The following is a 17,454-nucleotide window of genomic DNA, read 5'->3' as shown; positions in this document are numbered from 1 at the left end:
CTGTATTTTTTCATACGTTAGTTTCAGTTAATCCGTTAGCTGACACTGGTGCGGAAGCGAAACATTAGTTATCGATCTGTTTGCAGTTGTTTGAGCATACTTTTCTATGAACGCAATTGAAAATAAATGCTGAAATGGAAAATTGCCCTCATAAGCGAGCCTTGAACGTTTGAACACTTTATAACTACCGGCCTATTTACGAAGAGTGTGCACCTTATCGTTGTCAGAGAACTTTCTACATTAGTATATGTTAATCTGCTATACTAACATTCATTTCTGCGTACTGTTACTGGGTACATCAACAGCTTCGTCCAAAAATTGATCATTATAAATAGACTCCTAATAAACTCTTAATAAATTCCAGAAGTAAACAATGGCAATAAAAAACCTATGAATAGTCTCATGGTAAATAGGGTATCGTCTCAGATGGAATTCCATGCAACGCATTTTCACTTTAAAGCCATACTGTATGAAATCTAATATGTTAAGGGGGTATTCCCATCTAAACGCGTGATTTTTATATAATTTTTAGGATTTTTTGGAGGGATAACCATAAGGTCTCTTGCAATGCCGTTTTCTCTACATAATACTACACGTCTTATGTATATAAGAATAATACGTCTAAGGATAATATTACAAGCATGAACGCCGTATACTAAGTTTTAATCAAAAAGAAATAGTTCTAATGCAATAATTAATAATACAAATAAAGTAGTTCCATGGTACCCATGACTCCGACCGTTTCTCTCATCCGAAACTAAAAACAAATAATATCATTAACTTGTTTATCACTTATTTTCGATGTCATGTATGTATTTTCTAAATATATGTAAACAAAAAGGTGAATAATGAATATATCAATATTGTAGACTTAAAAAAATTAGAAATGTGTATCTGAGATTTTTACAAGAATTAAAAGTTTTACGCTGGGGAGACCAAAACATAACCGTTGCAAGTTTCTCCATCAAATGCAGCCAAAACTAACTTGCAACGGATATTTATTTTGTTTAGGGTAGTGATAGGTTGATACATAATTATCTGGCAAGACAATATGTATCTGAAAACTAGAGATGAAAATACGCTCAGAATATGTTAAAATGGTTATTCTGAAGCATGTTCGCCGTCTATTTGAAGAACTGCTTTCGCTTTGTTTAACAGATGGTCAGTTTAACGAGCAAAGAAATGCTCATGCCTCCACAAATCGTATGTCATCCTTTCGTCCTGTTCAACCATCAACCATCAAATCTGATCGTCAACCTCTTCTTATTTTACCCTTTAGTTTTTCTCACCAGATTTGAGACAAGCAAACCACTCTCGACATTGACTTTCACTAATTATTCCTCTGCCAAAGAAATCTATCACATCACGTAATGACTGGGCTGTGGTTTATCTTTTCTCAATCTGATAGAGCAGAATATGACGCAGATCAATCTGATTATGGACTCGCATGTCTATGAAATACCTCTTGACAAAATTTCATCTAGAAAAAAAAATAAACGCTAATTAAACAGAAACAAATATTTCGAAAATTAATAAATAATTTTAAATTATCGAAATGTTTTCCTAAGAACATAGTATCGATTCATAATATCATAGGCAGACAAAATTATGTGTAATGATTTTTGTATGTATAGGTGACAACTTTCACTGATTTTTTTCCTCTAATAAAAAAGAAAATACCGTTGCCAAAAATTAAGTAAAATTAAGTTAACACACAAAACAGTAAACCTGAAGAATCGAATAAGGAACAAATGTTGAAGGTTGCCTCGCTGTTGCAAATAACTCCATTTGAAAGTATTAAAACACGTTGGTAGCACGTTATTTGAGCATTGGATATGCAATAGGGTTGAAGTTTTTTATGTAGAATTAATTCTAATTAAAGTTTTCACGTTGATGTTGAAAACCTAAAACCAAAATTATTGTTCTCTATCATTATCTCGATCTTTTCTTTCTGTTTCAGGTGAGTGTCAAACATTTAACATACAAGTATTCACTGACAATTTCCAGAGAAATTACTCGTCTCAGGTATTTATCATAGTTACTCATTATTAACAAAGAAGTATTAAAGACTGTCGCATGGATATGCAACGTCTTTCCGTACGTACTTAAGGTGGGAATGAACAATGACTACTGTCTGAATCAAACATATACGTAATTTTCTTCGGTTTTCTACAATTGAAAAGTTCAGCAGTCTTTTTACTTTTAATGGCACTTTCTATGTTATAGCGTACTTAAACGTTTTTGATTTTCAAAATGTAGAAATTATAGCATTTACGAAAACAGATTTTATGCTAAACTCCTTGTCCAATATCCTGAAAACTAATTAAAACAAAACTGTCATATACCATACGATAGATAATATCATTGAAATTCGAATCATCGTATCAATTCGAGAAGTATAGTTTTGAGAAAGACTTCATAGTACTTAACCTTGATACCCAGATTTTCAAATTACAGGCCAATATCTTTCATTAAGTGACGAATTTTTCGCTTCAATCTTTTCCACATTATTTAAAAAAATTCAGATCATCGTTTCATGTAAAATTAATTTTAGTTGTATCGTGATTCCGTGACTGGTTCCATGATTCACAGGGAACAATCGAGGTGCACTATGATGCACTATCATGTAGTCGTCTCAGCAGACTACAAATTCAATTGAATCCAATTGCAACAGGTGCTTACGTGCTTCGATTTTTATTTTTACAAATAGCATCGATAAATCATAGGCTTCGAGGCAATAACTCAAGAGAAATTGCTTACTAAATCGCTTTTGAAGGAATCGAACAGCGTTGGTGCCAAATGTGAATCTTGAGGAACTTCGAATATAACATGTAACACTGCCTCTGTAACATAGGTAGTTCTGCATTTCAACTGATCGAGATCTATCGTTTACATAACCGTATAACCACGATAGAAAGTTGCCGGGAAATTGGCATAGTTTTTTGGCAAGGATACCGTGGTTGGCAGTGTCAAATCCGTTTTTGAAATCGTCGCACGTAACGTCAACTTCCCGACATTCAACTAGTGGCGTACATTCATAATTGGTAAATTTAGAATTATTTGTAAACACGGTAATATTTGGAATGGGTCTGCAGTTTCTAACATCAGAATTCTCCCTACAGTTGTAAACAGATATAGCTGTTCCATCTAGTGGAGGGATCTAATTTCTGAGATTAAGATGAAAGATTACGATCAAAGATTATTAATCAGTCATAAATGATCCTTGCATTCTCACTGGCACGAATAGGCTTTACAAGTGATCCGCAATGCCAGTGCGGATATGAGCATCAAGACATAGACCATATTTTATGGCAATGTTCTATATATGATAAACAGCGATAAAAACTAATAACAGGATTACAGAAATTAAAATACCATCTCTCCATGAGGGCGAGTATCCTTTTCTCAAAACCTACTGTGTCAGTCTGTAACCTCTTGCGTATATATTTCATAAAACTCCAACTTAAAGATTTATTCATCAGCAACAATGTACTCTGTTTTACGCATTATGTATTATATAATATGTAATTATGTATGTATTGTGTAAGTAGCAAAATAATCTCTATAATGAGATTCTAATTGCATTAAATAAAAAAAAAAGGAAAAAGAGTCATAAATGATGAAAGGAAATAAGTTGGTATGCACTTTCTCAGTGTTAAAATAAGCGACAGGTCGATTTGAAGTAACGAATAGTGTTACGTACAAATAGTGACGAAGAAATCAATTTCTCTCATGAATAGAGTGGTAAATATTAATTTTTTTAAAATTTATTAAAGGAATTGTGCAGCTTTTCTGTCGAGCATTTTCTAATTTCTTTGAATAAACTAACGTAGGTAGCTCTGATATCAGGGATAATTTTTTTCTGAAGAGAAACACGACATTAAGAGGTCAAGTATTAAGTCTTTATTTCTACAGAGAAGAATTTATGTAATATTTTAACAAATTATAAACATATTTGTATTTAACGTATAAACATATAAAACATATAAAAGAATATTTTATATATGTTTTATAATGCATTTGGTATTGATATTAATTCGTTTCACAGAAATATCTTTGAATTATCACCTTTGTTTTTGTAAACATCTTTTCAATCCGTAAGGATAATTCAAAAACTAATTGACGGATCATTTTTAAATTTTATATACGTTTACTATATTTGAATGCCTTGAATATGAAGTAAAAATATGCACACAAATTAGTGAAAATTAATACTTTTTTCATTAAACACTCCTGAAAAAATTCAACTTTCAACTTTTTGAGCTGCAGTTTAGTACATGTTCTTAGAAAACTTGTTAATAATGTAAACAAACTTCATTGATTTCGAATAACAATTGTAACCTCCAGAATTTCCACCGATAACAAAGTCAAGCGAAAACTGGCTATAGGAAACAGCCGATATCTGAAAGATTAATGTGTGAAATGAATTGGTGTGAAATGACCGAATGTAGTTTAAAACGTACCTAAAATATTCTCAAAGTTAACAAAAAATCAAGTTATTTTTTCTCTATAGGAAAAATCACGAAAAACAGTTAATATTTGGCCTCCTATTGTGGTTTTCCCCTTAAAATCAGAAAGTAGTAGCAAACAAATACGAAATACCAAATGAAATGGAATTGTTAGGCTGAATCAACGAACATTTGTTTTAGTTAGTTAGTTAGTTAGTTAGTTTCATGAAAACTAATGTGTTTCGGTTACTTTCCTTGATCCTGCAGCGTGGAGAATTCGCGACACGTAAGCTTAGAGCAAGCGATTGAGAAATGTCGCTCGGAATGTCCGTGCGTAGATCCTGATCGTGTATCCAGAGGTTCGTCCAAGTGGTTCGAGGTCGACCTCTCAAAAGTTCCTTTTCGGAGCCTACGCGCTCGATCGGGTAACTGGTGTCGATGTAGCAACCCATTTTGTTTTTGTATTCCTCGACATTTGCGTCGCTCTCGCAGCTAACGAGGAGAAAATCGGAGCAAACGGTCGCTTGGGGCTTCTCACGACGGCTGTTTCCTCCGATCGACCCCAATCGAAGGCTGGATCTTGAACTGTGACCCATCGATCAGGGGTCAAAACCTTCGTTTGCACTTTCACCTAATCGTCTAACGGGTGCTTCTTGTTTCCAGTGACATGTTTCAATTTTCTTGCGAACTCCCAATGACTTTTCTGAAACCACGAAGCGAAATGAGTTTTGCAAGTAAATAAAATTTAGAAATCTTCAACAATTTTACTCCCAACTCCGTAATAATTAAAACGAAGGATGAGTTCATGTTATACACCACGTAACAAAATTATAGCGAAAAATTATTCATAAAACTTGTACTATTTTTTAAATGCGCATAATTCCGTCAATATTCACTGCATCGAAACAATGTTTCTTCTATATTGAAGGTAATTATCTATACTTTAGAAAAAAATTAATGCAAAATGAAAGTACGTCGGTGCCGTATCTCCGTGTCCTGATAACATCCAAGCACTTTTCTTTTTATTCTTTGATGGACTATCTGGATCGCACTGATTTTTTCAGAAGAAATACACAAACCTTTGCAATGTACACATTTTAACAAGAAATGTGAAAAAAAGAAATCTTTATGATTCTTTTTTCATCGAATCTTTCTCCCCCCCCCCCCTCCCCTTCTCTCTAACGAATTTCGATGCTTCTGCGGCATCACTGAAAGCAAAGATATATATTCCCTAATTAAAACAATAGTTCATGTAGTGTATACTCCAGGACAGGAAATGATTCAGACAATGATGACGACAAGAAACGCGGATGTGCGTAGTTTTTTACGTTCAAAGAATCCACCATGCTATTGCAAAGGAATGCAATTGCTTTCGAAACAATTGCAAAAAGTCATACATCATCATTCTTGAAATATTTCTTGTTGCATTTAGGTATGACTTAACGAAGGTTTGAAATGCTCAAAATTCGTAATAAAAGTATCAAACCTTATTGGCTTGTTACATTCTATTTTATTTTTTAAAAAAGAAATTATTTTTAGGTTTACTCGTTCAATCAGTTTAAGTTTCTTCAAACTAACAACCAAATTACAATAAAAATAGTAACATCGATAAATATTAAAGTAAACGAACTCTAAAAGTGACATAAAGGAAAGGTTAATATATAATTTAATGTTTTAGATAACATCGGTATTAAACATTTAATATGTATATATTACCTCGCTAACAAGTATCCCAGCTGAACGATGAGTGACTGACATTGGAATTTTATAGAAATTGTTTGTATTTGGTTCTCAATCGTGCGTATTATTCGATACTAGGTTAATTCGTCACATTATGCTAACACACGTTTTTTAAGGCTGAATAATTAATTTCTTAAACATGATTAGAGACACAGGCCCAAAAGTCAATCAACTTTTAATGCAGAATGTCCGTGCCACGAGTTAGACTCGTTATTCTGGGTCAAAGGGTTAATGAAGTGCAAATCTGAGACTGAAAGACCTTTGGGGCAGGTTTGAAAGGTGGCTGGTAACTTCGCAAAGTTGGAGTGCTTAGTGAACAAAATGAAAACCGCCTGACCTTAAAAAAGAAAAAAAGGTTTGTTTCCCGCCGTCGCTACGTGTCGACACCGACAGGCGTCGAAGAGGACAATAAGCGGTGGCACCGGAAGTTTCTAGAGACATTCGAGAGAAGAAAGTATCGGCCGAGTAAACAGATACACGTCAACTTGGCAGTGACAGGAGGGGGGCGCTGTGAATAACTGCATGGTGCACGTACTCTGTTCCTAAAAATGCGCAACTCTTCCGGCTAGTGATGGGAACGACACCGAATAAATTCAGGATATTTACAAATTGTACGATGTCTCAGATTATTGTTTTGGTAACGACCTCAAATCATACACCATTTATAAGTGAAATGAACATTTTTGATTGCTTCTAAACACTTATTCAATAGACATCTTAAAGAAAGGTCTATGCTATAAATTTCCGAAAGTTGATTTTTTTTGGGAAGAACATATTATAAGAGCATATACATTTTTGGTTGGTTCTAAACACTTATTCAATGGATGTCTTGAAGATAAGGCCTATGCTACAAATTTTCGAAACTTGAGTCTTCTTTGGAAAGAGCATATTTGGTATGGTTTTTAATGTTTCTAAACACTGATCAATGTTGTTAGCAGTTCACAGAAAGTTATAAACTCAGGTCTCAGAAATGGAGGAAAGGCCTATGTAAAAAAGAACAGACGAATGACAAAAGCAGAGAGTAAGATAATACGTAAGATTGGAAGAAAGGCCTTTGTTGCACAAAATGCTCAGAACATCGCTAATTAATAACTTTAATAGCTTTTCCTCGTTTCTGTAAAACTTTAAATTTGTAACATACACTCTTTTAGATTATATGTATTTAAAAAAAAATCAACAACAAACGAATATAACTCTTCTCCAACCACACCTGACTTGAAAGTGAAAGGAAATTTTTTCTTTGCTACTGAATGCTAATTATATTTTTAAAAATCAACAACAAAGGAGCATGGGACCTTCTACGTGGCAAACATGAAACTTAAGGGGAAAAGCATGTGCAATATGCCTGCCCCGCAACATTCACATATGGTTTTGTAAATCCCGCTTGTAATTTGTACAAGTAACAATTTTTGCTATTGATTCCGATTGTTGAACAATTTGACCGATTTCAGTCAATAAAATATACGTGTAGGTGTACTAGAGATACAGTTATAACAAAAATTGGTGAAGATATTTGATAATGAAAATATTGGGGAAAAAATAAAATATTTTTCTAGATTTGTAAAAATATTTATATTTTTTTGATTCAATTACCACACTTTTTCTATGGAATCTTTGGATGTTAGCTTACAACATATATTTTTTTGGAATCTGTGAAATTGGTGTTTCGAAGTTAAACATTTTTTTACATCGAAATTGTTAAATATTAAAAACTAATATTTGATGAAATTACAAGTGAGACTCGTAGGAACTAGAGCTCGCGATTACACACGCGTATTGAACACACACGTGTACAGGTTTCAAATGTCCGTGTTTGAATCCGTTTTTTAATTCACGGGTAGTGAGTATTTCAGATAGAAATCGAAATTTAATAGAAATAGAATTTCGAAACAGAGAAATCCTAGCAAAACTAAAAATTATCAAATACGCGTATATTAGCAAATCCATATTTCGATCCATATTTTTGTGTTTTCGTTTGCATGACCAAATATCTGAGTATACAATATATCGACACAAATAATTCACAAATTAAACACAATGATCGTTTAGATATCAAATAAAAACAATAAACAACATAATTTAATTTATTGAAATTCTTTTATTGAAATTATGTTGTTCTTCCTTGCAATCTAAAAGATCATTGTGTTTATTTTGCTAATTACTCGTGTCAATGTATTACATACTCAAATATATTATCATACGAAATTGAAGACACAAAACGAAATATGGATTTATTAATACACGCGCAGTCGAGAATTCCGAGATTTCCTAGGGTTCTTCTATTTCAGGTATTGAAATACCCGTGAATTAAAAAATACATGGATTCAAAACACGGACATTTGAGACACACAGGTACTCGTGTATCTTACATACACGTATAATCAGGAACACTAATAGGAACAAATGTAAAAAATATGAATATCATTCGTGCGGAGTCAAATTGTCCCTTTTTATCCGTACTATCACTTTTGAAGTCAACATGTGGGAGGGAGAAACATTTGAGGCACACGGGTGGGAACACTAATAGGAACAAATGTAAAAAAAAATGAACATCGTTCGTGCGGAGTCAAATTGTCCCTTTTACCACTTTTGAAGTCAACATGTGGGGATATACGAACGCTTGCGTGACTCACTGTACCTAATTCTAATCGCATCGGTCCCATCGCTACTTTGGACCCTCCCTCGCGGTGGTCCACGTCGCGGCGCCTTTCTCCGTCTGACTTCCAGACGAGACCGTCCTCGTCTCGCGAATTTATTGTCTCCGTTGGCCGTCTCGACGTCTCCTTTCTCCACTCAGGACCGGAAAGACGGATGGAAGAAAGGAAGGAAGGAAGGAAGGATGGAGCGACGGGAACTCGGCGAAAGGACCACTAGACCTGGAAAATGAAAGTCGTATCTGTCGCGTAATTGCCGTGATGCTACAGAAATGCGATTGCCTCGCAGTCGAACGGACGCTTGGCGTCGTGAAAAAACGTCCTCGCTGCAATCGACGGCTAATTCTTATTACCTTTGGAGCGGGCGACCTTAGGGTACGTCGTCGATTAGCCTTCTCGCGTAATTACTTTGTCCCTAATCTGTTGGTGACCGTAATTAAAGATGCGATTCGATGATTTCCACGCGTTGAAAATACTTCGTTTAAATGCTCCAAGAATTGCTATTATTTAACAAAAAGTTATATAAGATTCAAGTAACTGGTAATTTATAATATGCATGATGCGATATGAAAGTACAGGAAATGGCGATAAAAGTATTCGGAAGAGGAACGCATCGTGAATAATAAATAGAAAAAAAACAGTGTTATGAATCATTCTCTGTTATGAAGCACAAACCATATATCTTGCTCTATTTAACTTTCGATCTACATAGTTTTCTCTTTAATCCCATTACAAGACCTCGTTCTTTTTCTTCGAAACAAACTTTCGAAGAATAAAATTGTTTAAGAGTGTATATAAGATTCGTAGCAAGAAAGAAATGTATAATAAACAGTAATAACGAGAAGGGAAATTATGAATTCTTTTCCGATATGAAGAAACGTATCTTGCTGTATTTAACTTTCGATCAAGTTTTTCCTTTCACCTTCTTAAAGATCTCGTTCGAGGAAATTAAATATGTAGTTCCATTTATATCGCATGTATTCTGTCGTATCGATTAGTAATTTTCAAACAACAATACTTTTGTCCAAACACTTTTCACCACGTAATTCATGGTTCGTGATAATCGTCTTCAAGTGAAACTAATACGTTATTTTTGCATGATGCTATAGTAATGTACAATAATTTTTTCAACGTATAAAATTGTGCACCAAGTATGAAATTACAGTAAGCGAAAGAAAGCATGATTCGTCAATGATGTGCACGAACGCACAAGAAAATTTCATAGTATGCAAAGTACAAGTACACTACTTATAATATTTTCAAAAAAATGTAATTGCCTCGTGAACGAAATAAATCGAAATAAATTGCTCCTAATATCGCAGCTAATAGCACAGAAATTTTATCTCCGTTCGTGATTTTAATTACTGAAAAAAAATTTGTTTTCCGAGTCTCAATAGTTGGAATGCAGTAACCCACGAGCGAATCGATTCGTTAAAGGCCATCGTTCGCAATGCCTTGGGGGCAGACTGCGTTCATTTTTAACCCAGATATGCCTCGCGGTGACACATGTTCTTTCTTGATTTTTGCCGCCCAATGTCTCGTTCTTTGATCGATACTCTAGAATTGTCTGCAATTTACGCGCGCGCTTTAACGAGCGACTGCTGCACGTTCGATAATTGTCGCGCAATCTATGACTGTTGCGTAAACCGACACCCTATGAATTCATTCATTTATAAAACAGATTCCATTATTTACACTATACAGGAAACAAAGATATAACAGACGATTTGCCAAAAGGGATTTCAGGATTTTGTTTTCTAATAAAACACAACTGGTATGAAATGTATTTCTAAGTTTGAACAGTTTTATACGAAACTGGACGTGATTACAATTAAGCGTGAAAGACGATGTCCTTTGAATACCCACAACGCTACTCTGACTTAGGAAATAGCTGGACCGTATTTTTATTTCATTATGTTACGTATATCATACATTATATTATGTGGGAAATAAAGAAATGAAGGATTTTTCAAAAGAAATTTCAAATTTTGTTTCCTAATAAGACACATATGGTATGAAATATATTTATAGTTTTGGATAACGTTTACGTGGTAAAGTGTACGTGATTACAATTACATTTGAAAGATGTTTTTCGAATATCCACCGCGACTACGCTGATTTAGGAAATAGTTAGGCCTCATTTTTATTCCATAATTTTGCGTATATCACACGCTATACATGATAAAAAGTACTGAAAAAAGGGTTTCCAAAAGAGATTTCAAGATTTTGGTTTTTAATAAATCGCGAATGGTACAAAATATATCTGATTTTTTTATTAAATGAAAGTGAACTCGATTATAATTAAACGTGAAAGATGTATCTACGCTGACTCAGGAAATAATTGAACCTCATCTTTATATCGGACGTACACTTTTTTCTACTTCCAGTACATCGATTTTCTTCGCTCGATATTGAATTTTTTCATACACACATAATGGTACAATAAAAATGTATCTATAATAATTATATGAAAGTATTACTGGAAGAGTAAAGAAATAATCAAATGGAAAGCTCGAAAGCATAAGATAGAAAAGCAAAGAAAAATAAGTAAACTAGCAAGAAAAAGAAGGAAGGCTTTTGAGGACATAGAGATCCTGAAGTATAGAGTGAAGAGAATTCTTCAGACAAAGAGATTCTGAAGTAAAGAGTGTTGAATAAATGACAAACCAGAGTTATAGATCGAGATGATCTAGTTCAGTTCTATAAAAAGTCTGCAGAAATAATGAAGTAGTCCCCAATGGTTTTCCAGAAACAGTGTAAGTCAGTCCAAAGATTATTATTTAATTACGTACCAAAAAAGAGCTTCGCTTAAGTCTTTCTCTACTAAACTTGCTTTCTTCGTTGATTTACCTCTTTTTGTTCTCGCTTGCCCAAGTGTTCCGATTGGGTTCATTCATTCCTCGCATAGCCAATTCAGGTTGCGAAGTATACATATACGCGCAAGACAGGAAGCTCGGGTATTAAGTCCATTAACCGGTAAATAAATTTCTTTGTTGGATTACGGTAAAGCGACACCAGAAAGTTACGTTAAAACTAGTTTTAAACGCTAAAGCTTGGAACTCTGGGCGAAATTTATCGAGCGTGTTGGGCGTTTCCTGGAGCTGAAACAACGCGTCGCGTCGAGCGTGTCGTAATATCGGCCCGATTACGTGACGAGGACCGTTAAAAGGGCCGCGGGCAACTGTATTACCGAAACTGGTGATTTTCGGTGAAAGTGAAAGCAATTCGAGGAACCAACGTCTGGACCAGTGAAACCGACGTGTTCTGCAACTAGAGTTACAATCTCCTGAATATAGCAAAAATTACACAATACAGCTACTTTCAAAGAATAAATCACGAATTATATTAGATGTGGTAGTTTGATTCTCTTTAGGAAGACTACATTTGACTTCTATAAACGCAAAGGATGAGTAGTATATAGATTTACGCAGGAGCCAACGTTTGGACTATTGGAACAGAAGTATTTTGTGTTTAATGAATGAATCACGAATTATATTAGATTTTGTAATTTGACTCTTTTGAGGAAAACTACATTTAGCTTCGATAGACGCAAAAGAAGAATAGGTTGATTTAGTACAGGAATAAACGTTTAGACCAGTGAAGCCGAAATATTTTGCAGTTGTAGTTAGTGCTATCATCTCTTCGCTATAAAAAGAAATTACACGACATAATTTCTTTCAAAGCATGAAGCATGAATTACTTTTGTTTTGACAGTCTGATTCTCCATTTTGCCCACTTACATTTTCAGGTTTTTCCAAGAATTTTTATTGAAGCGATAAGAAGATTTTATTTACATTGATATATATTTATGTACAAAAATTTTTACAAAATGACGGCTTGCCAGACGTTTTAGTGGAGTGTCTCATAAATAAATGGTTTTGCGGTAGAGACGATAATTCAAACCAGGTTCCAGCTAGGACAGTGAAACAAAGTTAATTAGTTTCCTTAGTCCAAACACTAGTGAAATACATAGCCGTTATTAAAAATGTACATTTTTAATAAAATGGCATCGTTCCAAAGTAAAACATACAACAGCCTAAAATTGCGGTACTTAAAGTTGTTTAAAAAATACAAACATTAATACAGGGTGGAGCAAAAATAACTCCCACATTTTAAAAGACGATTGAAAAAAATGGTACGAGATAACACCAGATACTTTTTATTTCTTAAATTTAGATATAAAAAAGTTTTGTTTACTTTATGTTTTAAAAATTATGTCGTCCAAATGGTGGCCTTTCCGAGCGATACACATTTGGAGTCGTTCTTGAAAGTTTTCCATCACTCTCGCTAGCATTTCGGGGGAAATTCTTTCAATTTCCTCTTGGATGGCCTCCTTTAGTTCATTCAAGGACCAAGGACGATGTTTGAAAACCTAGGCCTTGAGGTATCCCCACAGAAAAAAGTCACATGGACTTAAATCCGCCGAGCTACGGTGGCCACGGAACTCTTTCGCGTAAAGAAATCACTCGACCCGGAAACACCATCTGCAAAATTTCGCGCTGACGACGCCCTGTATGGACCGTAGCTCGGCGGATTTAAGTCCACGTGACTTTTTTCTGTGGGGATACCTCAAGGCCGAGGTTGAATGAACTAAAGAAGGCCATTCAAGAAGAAATTGAAAGAATTTCCCCCGAATTTTCCCCCGAGAATTTTTATATCTAGATTTAAGAAATAAAAAGTATCTGGTGTTATCTCGTACCATTTTTTTTCAATCGACTTTTAAAATGTGGGAGTTATTTCTGCCCCACCCTGTATAATAACAAAAAAAGTAAACATTTGTTCTTAAAGTAAACATTCACTTTGTTAGGTCCACACTTCTTAATTAGTCTACCTCAACTTTTAATCCCCATGTTCCATGATAATCCCCAAAATAATGTAGGTAATGTTAGGTTAGGCGTTAGTAAGGCATTAACAAAGAAAATTGGAAAAAACAAAAATAAAACAACATTTATTATTTATAATTTTAACTTGACTTAGAAAAAAAGATGAGGTACATGAAAATTAACTATTTTTACCTATCATGCAAATAATAAACCAAATGAAATTTAAAGTTGTAATAAGAACCTTGAGGTAATCGACACTTGCAAAGTTTAATAATATTTGGTTCCAATTTCGAGAGACATAATCTTAAATCATTTTGTTCGCAAATTTTTAAGTGATTTCTGTTTTGCTCATGCAAAATGACCACCACCCCCGAAAGCAGATAGTCAGATAACCGTGTACGTCGAAATACAATGCTTCAGCAGACAGTGTACACGTATTTTTAAATCAAGGAATAAATCCTAAAGGTTACTGTACAATTTTATTTAATAATTCCACCTACACAAAAGCTACAATGTAAATGAAAAGGTTAACACAATCACACCCTACGATAAATTGTTCAACAACCCCACACCCTCTACGATTATCGTTCAAGTGTTTGTACCAATAATAGTCGTACAATTTACTAAACGACGAATGATTACATCTGCGGCCCCTATCATTATATCACGGATAAAATTCACTGATCTACAACGAAAGGTGGCTACAAGCATAGTAGAGCAATTTCACGGTCGGAATCGGAACGCTGGACGTTCAAGGTCTGCGCGATTTCCTGACAAGAGCCGAGCAACTGTTGATCGATCTCACAATCTCGAGTTGCGAAATGTATTCTCCGAGCGGTGAAAGTTTTGGATACATCCTGGTCAAACCTGAGACTCGGCCCAGCAGGAGGGTAGCATATCTTTCATTGCGCAACAACGTGCATCTGTTACATGTAACGTTAGTGCTCGCTAACAGGAGAGGCACTACATTCCAGTGCTAATAGACGTGTCAGCTCTGGGCGTTTAATCGCTTGGAAAACGCTGCGGCGACGTTCGGAAATTAATCCCTTCTGATGGCCTGTAGATGTAGGCTATTATTAGGATATCTATGCGCATTCCACGCCATTTTTAACGGATAGTTTAACGCTCTAGGTTAACCCCTGGTTTTTCTGAACGAGATCGCCACGGAACATTCCGTTCGTTTAAGCCGAACGAAATGGTCGACGGAACGAATGATTTGAGTCGATGAGGCAGGTTTCTCTGCAAAACCGTCACGAAATGACGACGGAAACCGAAAATAAGGATTGTGGACGGATTCACGAATACCCAACTCATAGTAGTGTTTGTGTAAAATCCGAGACGATATTCCGTGGAACCCATTCCGTCCAAACCAAATCATTTTGGTTTCGACGGAACGAAGCGGACGGATTTGCGTGAGTGCGAGTAAATAGACACGAGGAATTCTGTCTTCGTTTAGGGTCGAAGGGATCAGGGACAATACCGATACTTGACCCAACCATTTTTTTTCCCTACGACTTTACCCCAAAGGGGTATGTCCCAAACCATTCCACTATCGACGATGTTATGTTGTATATCAATCAATGTTGTATATCAAAAATGAAAACTCGTATACGTGGGGGTTCGATTCTAACCCTTTCAGGTTAATGCATTATCTGTAGCCAAGGGGCAGTTTTCAATTGGACGCAATAATGAGTTCCGGTCGACGGAACGGAGACCCGCGAACTGCCATCCAGACTGAAGTGTGAGACCTTTTACGCCCTTTTACCACTGGTATCGGTGAGATCGTCCACGAACTTTTCCGTCTCTATTCCATCACGATCTCGTTCAGAAAAACCAGGACTTTAGATACCCTGAAGCTATTGTGTGAACGCATTGTTGTAGAATCTTATCTATCCGGATAAGTTCCGGGACAAAGCAGTGCTGATAACTGAGCAGTTCGGGTGATAGAGGTTCGCTAGCTATCCTACCCATCTTTCTTCTTAGTTTGGATGACAGAAAATAATGTTCGGAAAACTCAGTTGCTATGTTGTATCTGCATCGTGTTCAATTGTTTCTTGTATAATACACATGGAATTTATAATTAGCTATGTGTTACATTCATAATAATATACAGGGTGTACCAAGCCACTTGACAATGACCGAGACAACTTATTCGTGAATGTAGTATTCGTGTAACAAGCATAATGCAAAGCTGCAGGACATCAACTTTATGTTTCAGTTTAATTTATTGAATGAAATATCATTTCAAAGTCACACATATCTGAACGTATTTTAATTTCAGCTATGTAATGCAATAGATAAAAACATGCACTTACAAGCGAGAAAAAATCGATAACCTTGAAAACTCCCTTAAATAGAGGCATTGAGAAACAAAAATTACGGGGTGTGTATCAATAAAGAGGCAGCTCCATTTTTTCAAATTTTTGGGGAGTGAAAAACGTTTTAAAATTCATATTTTTGACATTTTCTTTCTTTTTCTTTTTCGTATCATAGCAAAGGTACCTAATTATGAAATTATGTTGTTTTGAATTCCGGTCTTCCTTTTCAGAGTGGTAAGGAGGAGGATTAATTGCGACCCGTTCTAAAAAAACACCTGAAGAGAACAAAATTTTCTTTCAAATACATATTTATTTTATTCTTAAAATATTTGGCAATACAAACAAAAAATGTAGAATACAAAAAATTGTAAAATTAATGCAAAATTCTTCTTCCTGGTCTGCTCCGTCAAATCGACATCATCAATTTTTCCAGTGTTCGGAGCTGTCTTGTTATTACACCACACAAAAAGAATTTTTTAAATCTGTGATTATGTTCTAACCACAAAACCATAAAAAAATAGAACTGCCTCCTTAGTGCAGCACACCCCTCAATTAATGCGGCGTATGGGTCCCTCCATACCATTCAAATTGCATATAAAATATTTTTTTTTTTAAATATATTACTTCCTACCTATAATACTCTTACATATATCTCAGGAACATATGAGATCTGTACAAGAAGTTTCAGGACTGATTTTATAAAAATTGATTAATCAATGATACAATTTATTCCATTGAAGCCCCTTTAAAGTACTTATCTCTTCTACATATACATTTTTCCCAACGTCGTTTCTACTTCTGGAAATAGTTTTTAATATCATTTTCCGAAATTTTTCAAAAATTATTGCATCAACTTTTCTCTTATTTCGACAACAGTATCAAATCGTTTCCTTTTCAATATAGATTTACGTTTAAGAAAGAGAAGAAGGTCCAATAACACCAAGACAAGATGAAGCAGTGTCATTCAATCTTTTCTGCAAAATTCACGACTTTTAAGAGCAACGTGGAGGAAAATCGGCGATCGCTAAAAAACTGTTTTACAAAAAATACAGTAGTTCTATAAATAAAACAGATATTAACTCTGCAAAAAATAAGGTTATTCGCGAGGTTTTACCTTAATTAGCGCTGTCAAGCGTGTCGCGAACAGAATTAACGTTGCCACGCTATTTAAACAATCTTGAAACTTTTTGAATGAATCTCGTATATGTCCTGCGAAAGAGTGAAATTTTATTTTGAATATTCAAAACAGTATGTCGCACTCGAGATATACACCAACATTAATATATTTCCTCTCTTCTGAAAAATTGATCGCATTTCTTACAGAGGTAAGAAATTGTAGGCCAAGAAACTCTTTTATTCAATAACGTCCCATATAGATTGTTTCATTTGATTAATAAAAATTACTCGTTAGTTTAATTTAGCGAACTCGTACAAGAAATCTCAATTGGGTCAAATACAAATGAGTCTTATA

The 17,454-nt window shown here is 34.9% G+C and overlaps 2 protein-coding genes across 4 annotated transcripts in view; one reads left to right on the top strand and one right to left on the bottom strand.

Annotated features, from left to right (window-relative positions):
* LOC128894245 (uncharacterized) overlaps positions 1-2,836 on the bottom strand; it is a 34,400-nt gene extending 31,564 nt beyond the window's left edge. Inside the window, exon 1 of the mRNA XM_054155887.1 lies at positions 2,761-2,836. The gene's annotated coding sequence lies outside the window, so the exon portion shown is untranslated. The remainder of the gene's footprint in view (positions 1-2,760) is intronic.
* Positions 1-17,454, top strand: part of LOC128894199 (uncharacterized) — a 294,902-nt gene that overhangs the window by 185,183 nt on the left and 92,265 nt on the right. The window lies entirely within an intron of this gene.

This window comes from Hylaeus anthracinus, unplaced genomic scaffold, assembly GCF_026225885.1.
Source record: "Hylaeus anthracinus isolate JK02 unplaced genomic scaffold, UHH_iyHylAnth1.0_haploid 3, whole genome shotgun sequence".
NCBI lineage: Eukaryota > Metazoa > Arthropoda > Insecta > Hymenoptera > Colletidae > Hylaeus > Hylaeus anthracinus.
The sequence above is the reverse complement of the archived record's forward strand: the minus strand, read 5'-3'. Positions and strand labels throughout refer to the sequence as shown.